Here is a 6,522-nt window from a genome sequence, read left to right as displayed (position 1 = left end):
ATTCCTGTCAGAATAAGAAGCTACACTTAAAATGTAATGGAAAAGGGCAAGGAGGTAACAGCTCCTTAGCAGAGCTATAATCAATCCTTAGAAAATACCCAAAACCTGCTTTTGTCTAGGGCAAAGAGTATGGCAGTTTTCCCAGTGAATAATTATACACGTAGAATTGGCACTTCCTTGGGAAAGGCTGAACATAAGTTATATGGAGAAATCTGCAACCTAGAAAAAGTTGTCAGACAAAATGCAAATGAATTAAGAGAAAAACACGGGTGCAGGATTTTTTTATATGCACTTCTACTTTATGTATGTGCAGGTGGTTTGTGGGGTTGTGTTTTTAAAATATTTTAGGGGAGAGGAGAGCTGTACAAGTGTCAATATACTAATGTGGGGTTTTTTTTCTTTTTAATGATCTGCATCTTTGTGTTGGTTTTGCGTGGCAAGGTTTTGGTAGCGGGGGGGCTACAGGGGTGGCTTCTGTGAGAAGCTGCTAGAAGCTTCCCCTGTGTCTGATAGAGCCAATGCCAGGTGGCTCCAAGACGGACCCGCCGCTGGCCAAGGCCAAGCCAATCAGTGCCTTTGTGATAACATATTTAAGAAAGAGAAAAAAAAACAGTTAGAGGCAGCTGAGTACCATGCAGCCGCTCGTTCACTTCCCCCCCATTGGGATGGGGGAGAGAATTGGAAGAGTTAAAGTGAGAAAACTCGTGGGTTGAGATAAAGACAGTTTAATAGGTAAAGCAAAAGCCGCGCGCACAAGCAAAGCAAAGCCAGGAATTCATTCACCACTGCCCATAGGCAGGCAGGTGTTCAGTCATCTCCAGGAAAGCAGGGCTCTGTCACATGTAACGGTTACTTGGGAAGACAAAGGCCATTGCTCCGAACGCCACCGCCCCCCCCCCCCTTCCCCCAAGCTCCTTATAAACTGAGCATGACATCATATAGTATGAAATATCCCTTTGGTCATTTTGGGTCACCTGTCCTGTCTGTGTCTCCTCCCAACTTCTTGTCCACCCCCAGCCACCCCGCTGGCAGGGCAGTGCAAGAAGCAGAAAAGGCCTTGGCCCCATGTAAACACTGCTCAACAATAGGTCCATAGAACAAAAACATCTCTATATTATCAATGCTGTCTCCAGCACAAATCTAAAACGTATCCCCACACTAGCTACTATGAAGAAAATCAATCCTCTCAGCTGAAACCAGGACAATCTTTTAAGAAGTTAACCTAATCTTAGAAGTAGAGCACTGCTCTAGCTTTAGTAGGCTTTTCTTTAAGGTTTCCTTAAAAGCAACCACATGTAGACATGGCACTTAGAGACATGGTTTAGTAGACATGGTGGTGTTGGGTTGACAGTTGGACTTGATCTTAAAGGTCTTTTCCAACCTTAAAGATTCTGTGATTCTATGATTTGAGATGAGCCTAAGGGACTCCTGCTGTAAAAGGAGTTGTAGGTTTGGGTCTTATGTCTTTGCCTCTGTCCCCACCCATCTTGTCCCTACTGACCTAGTGCTGAAAAGCTGACTGTCTCCTGAGGAATACTGTGCTGGGATGCCCTGGTTTCAGCTGAGATAGAGTTAATTTTTCTTACTAGTAGCTGGTATAGTGCTGTGGTTTGAATTTAGAATGAGAATAATATTGATAACATGCTAATGTTTTAGTTGTTGCTAAGTAATGTTTATACTAAGTCAAGGATTTTTCGGCTTCCCATGATTTGCCAGTGAGGAAGTGCACAAGAAGCTAGGAGGGAGCATAGCCAGGACAAATGACCCAAACTGGCCAAAGGGGTATTCCATACCATGTGACATACTCAGTATATAAATTGGGGAAGTTGGCCAGGGGGGTGCCACAGCTTGAGAACTAGCTGAGTATGGGTTAGCAGGTGGTGAGCAATTGTGCTGTGCATCACTTGTTTTGTATATTCTTTTATCATCATTATTATTATTGCTATTATTCTCTTCCTTTTCTGTCCTATTAAACTGTCTTTATCTCAACCCATGAGTTTCACTTTTTTTCTGATTCTCCTCACCATCCCACGGTGGGGGGAAGTGAGCAAACAGCTGCATGGTGCTTAATTGCCAGCTGGTATTAAACCATGACATAGCTTTCTGCTAGGGGAGGGATGTAGTGGAATACTGATAGCACAACAGTTCTTACACTTGTACTTCAAAAATAGTTTAGTGATACAGATTGTACAAACCAAAACCATTTATTCTTTATGGATGTCTTTTTTTAAAGGCTGGCTGCTATGTACAGAAACTGCTGGATTTTAAATGTAGCCCTTAAGGCATGGGTTCTGTAGCAGCATTCACTGTTAGGTGCATTTTTCTGTACATTATGTCTGAAATTAACTTAATGTCTAGAAATCATAATTTTTTTGGCTGCTTGGTGCATGAGTTACCAACCATTGCACAGCCAGAAAAGGCAAATGTGTGTGGTTTAAGTAGGTTTGTATGACTCCATTAAGTCAAAACCAATGTTACATTTTATTGTATAAGCAAACTACAGTTTATTTTGAGGGAATGATATTACTATAAAGCTGTGAGCTGGTTCGTGGAGCTCGCAGGCAGGCACTGCTAGCACTACAGCCTACCCCACCCCCAGTCGCCCCCCCGCGCGCCTGCCCAGCGAGCGGCAGATGATGCAGTTTCCCCTGCACCGCGCTAGAGGGGCGGGGCGGTGTGGCGTCGCTGAAGGGCTGGTGGTGGTGAGTTGCGTGAGGGGTTGTCGCGTCCTTGATAGCTGCTTTCCTGTGCCGGTAAGGGAGGAGTAGTTTCGGTCCTATCGCTTCTTGCTGCCTCTGAAGGTCCGGCTGCGGAAGCGAAGGCTGTGCTGGAGCCGACCGGCGTGAGGCAGCGGGGGAAGCGTGCTGTGAGGCTGCTTCCTGTCAGTGTCCCCGTGGGGTGGGGAGGAGACATGAAGGAAAAGGCAGCTTTGAAAATGTCTTCTAATGAAAATGTCTTCTTGAAAATGTTTTCTACCCTCCGATACGAGGCCAAGCATGGTGCTGTTCACGTTCCACACACACCCCCAGAGTCTGCCAAGTTCATAGCAGACAGCAGCTAGATGTCTTTGTGGATGTCTTATTTGTGACTCTAATTTGATTATTTCTTTCTATTGTAGCCAAAAAGATAGGCCTGTAACGAAGGCCTGCTTGTATTATACATAATAAGAAAATGTAGCCAAGAAGAAAGGCCTGTAATGAAGGCCTACTTGTATTATATGTGATAAGAAACTATTCATTGTTACTTTAGGTAGAAGGCTAACAATTCTTAGAATGAGCACCTGCTACGCATCATGAGAAAAAGGAGGAGCTACAAGACACTTCAAGGTCCTTATGTACATACTTTGCAGAAAGGGAGGACGTTAATTGCCTCCAGCAACATCCTTATCTTTCTGAGGCGTATAGCAAACAATTACCAACACTGAAATACTGAGAAACTAGGGGAAAGGTAATTTGGGCCAGGGTCCCCACGACCACCGACCCATAAGCCCCCTACCCAAATTATACCACCTACTCAAAAGATAGAGGCGGAGAACAGAACTGAGCATGCGTTCTAGTTTGCATACTAAGCGAAGAAATATGAACCAATTATTGGAACAGGGAGTGTACCACTTTGTAATCTTTGTAACATTTGTGTATAAATATGACAAGAGAACCAGCCTTAGGTGTGCCTGATTTGAGGAACTATCCTCCTGACACCCAGTGCTGCAATAAAGGAAATGCCTGCTTCTTAATGCTAAATTAGTGTTAAGGAGTTTTCTTTCATTCCCGAATTTCGGTGACAGTTTTGGCGACCCAGATGGGACAAGGCTTTTGAATCTCGACGGATCCGTGGGATCATGGGACCTCCAGCCGGCACCGAGGGATTCTCGGGGAGACCCTTCGATCCCCCGGACCGAAGAGTTCTGAGCACGTTCCCTGGGACAGGTAAAAGGCATTTCTCTTACTTTTTAAATGAAATTTAAGATTTTTGGGTTAGAGGCCCCCTTAGCCTTCAAGTAAGCCGTGGCGTGAGCTACACGAGGGGCTATTGTACTGTGATTTAAGATTTTTGGGTTAGAGGCCCCCTTAGCCTTCAAGTAAGCCGTGGCGTGAGCTACGCGAGGGGCTATTGTACTGTGATTTAAGATTTTTGGGTTAGAGGCCCCCTTAGCCTTCAAGTAAGCCGTGGCGTGAGCTACGCGAGGGGCTATTGTACTGTGATTTAAGATTTTGGGTTAGAGGCCCCCTTAGCCTTCAAGTAAGCCGTGGCGTGAGCTACGCGAGGGGCTATTGTACTGTAACTTAAGAATTTTGAAAAGAACTTTTGAGAGGTATTGATCAATCAAGAATTTGTGTTTTAATTGTTTTGTGTTGCTTTTGTCACCTTTGTCATTTGTCAATTTTTGTTTTGTGTTTTTTTTGTGGTATTGTTTTGTGTTACTTTTGTCATTTGTCAATTTTTGTTCTGTGGATTTTGTGGTATTTGCGTTACAATGGGTAACAAACCTTCGGTGGATGGGGGAATATTAAAGAAATCTCCCCTAGGGTGTATTTTAAAACATTGGAAACAAATAGGAGGGGACCCTCTTATAAAAAGACAACTAATTGAGTATTATAATCACTGGTGGTCAATATATAAATTGGATGATCAGGAAAAATGGCCCAAGAATAAGAATTTGTAATATAATACAATATTACAATTGATGTTGTTTTGTAGAAGGGAGAAGAAATGGGATGAGGTACCTTATGTTGATTTGGTTGGTTTTTTTTCACCTTGCGAAATCATCCTGAGTGGCTGAAGGACTGTGGGTTTACCCTGCAAGACCCCCTGGCATCAGCACTAGAAAAGCAGAAAAAGGTAGCAGGAGGCTGTGAAGGTGTTGCTCTGCGTGTAGTACGGGGCAACGGTGTTTGAAGTGCGAGCGTGATGAGGAGGATGATTTGGAATTAATGAAAGATGTTGGAGGTTGCATGGATGGTTTTTGATAACAGGGAGAAAGAGAAGGAAGTTAGAGAAGAGCAACGAGAAAACGAAGGAGAGCGGAGACAGGCAGGGAGAGACAGGGAAAGAGACGGTAACCTGAGAGCTGCGCTGCAGAGAGCGTCAGCAAACAGTAACTTCAGGGGAGGACGGCAATACTATGGGGGAGAGGCGGGGCCCCTCCAGCACAAAATACCAGTAATACCTTAGGAGATCATCAGTGTGCCTATTGTAAAGAACTGGGACATTGGAAATGGGATTGTCAGAAACTGAAGGACCCTTTTAGGGGTCCTATGCCTATCAGTCCAGAGGTTCTGGAGGAGGCACGATACAATCAAGAAGCAGCTCCCTTTCCACGTCAGTTCCCCTTAACTAAGTCCTGAAGGGGACCAGGGGAAACCTCCCCAGCAGAACCCCTGGTTATAGTAGAGCTGGGAAAACAGAAAATAGATTTCCTTGTAGATACTGGGGCAACTTATTCTGTATTAAACACTTGTCAAGGAAAATTGAGCAATGATGCAGTAAATGTTGTGAGTGCCACAGGGAAAGCGGAACAGCGTGTCTTTTTCCATCCTTTAAATTTTAAGCTTGGAAAACAATGGGTAACTCACCAATTTTTATATATGCCTGAATGTCCTATACCACTCTTGGGACGGGACCTATTGAGTAAATTGGAAGCACAGATCACCTTTAAAGATGGAGAAGTTCAACTATTAATCCCTGAATCTAAAGCCATTGAGGCAAGAGTTTTTATGTTGCAGGAACAACCTAAGACTAACGAAGGAATTCCCAAGGAGGTGGAGAATACAGTAACACCCTTGGTATGGGCTAATGGGGTCCCGGGTAGATCCAGAAGAGCGGAACCAGTAAGAATTATTCTTAAACCTGGAACAAATCCGGTAAGATAAAAACAATACCCATTGAGGATAGAGGCCAAAAAGGGATTGGAAAAGATAATACTCAACTTTATAGAATATGGGTTGCTCATAGAATGTGAATCAGAGTTTAACACTCCAATCTTACCCATTAAGAAACCAGGGGGTGAGGAATATAGGTTAATTCAAGATTTACGAGCTGTGAACCAAATTGCGCAGGACATTCACCCGGTGGTGGCAAACCCCTATACATTACTTACAGCCCTCAAAGATAAACATGAGTGGTTCACAGTCCTAGATTTAAAGGATGCCTTCTTTTGTATACCTCTCGAGAAACAGAGTCAGGCTATTTTTGCCTTTGAATGGGAAAGCCCGACCACTGGACGAAAAACTCAACTAACCTGGACTGTGTTGCCTCAAGGATTCAAAAATAGTCCAACAATCTTTGGAAACCAGTTAGCTAAAGAATTAGAAATATGGAGAAGAGACCATCCTGGAGGAGTTATGCTGCAATATGTGGATGATATCCTATCTTATTAGCAGCAGAAACCTGGGAGGAGTGTATACAAATGACTGTTGAACTTCTTAGGACAAGAAGGATGTAAAGTGTCCAAGAAGGCGGCACAGATTGCAAAACCAGTGGTCACTTACCTGGGATTTGAGATTTTACAGGGCCAGCGGAGAT

At 43.9% G+C, this 6,522-nt stretch overlaps 1 long non-coding RNA gene across 1 annotated transcript in view; it reads right to left on the bottom strand.

The window, feature by feature from the left end:
- Window positions 1-6,522, bottom strand: part of LOC142599253 (uncharacterized) — a 256,694-nt gene that overhangs the window by 32,342 nt on the left and 217,830 nt on the right. The window lies entirely within an intron of this gene.

The sequence above is a fragment of the Balearica regulorum genome, chromosome W, assembly GCF_011004875.1.
Source record: "Balearica regulorum gibbericeps isolate bBalReg1 chromosome W, bBalReg1.pri, whole genome shotgun sequence".
Lineage (NCBI taxonomy): Eukaryota > Metazoa > Chordata > Aves > Gruiformes > Gruidae > Balearica > Balearica regulorum.
Note: the sequence above shows the minus strand (reverse complement) of the source record. Positions and strands in the feature narration are given on the sequence as shown.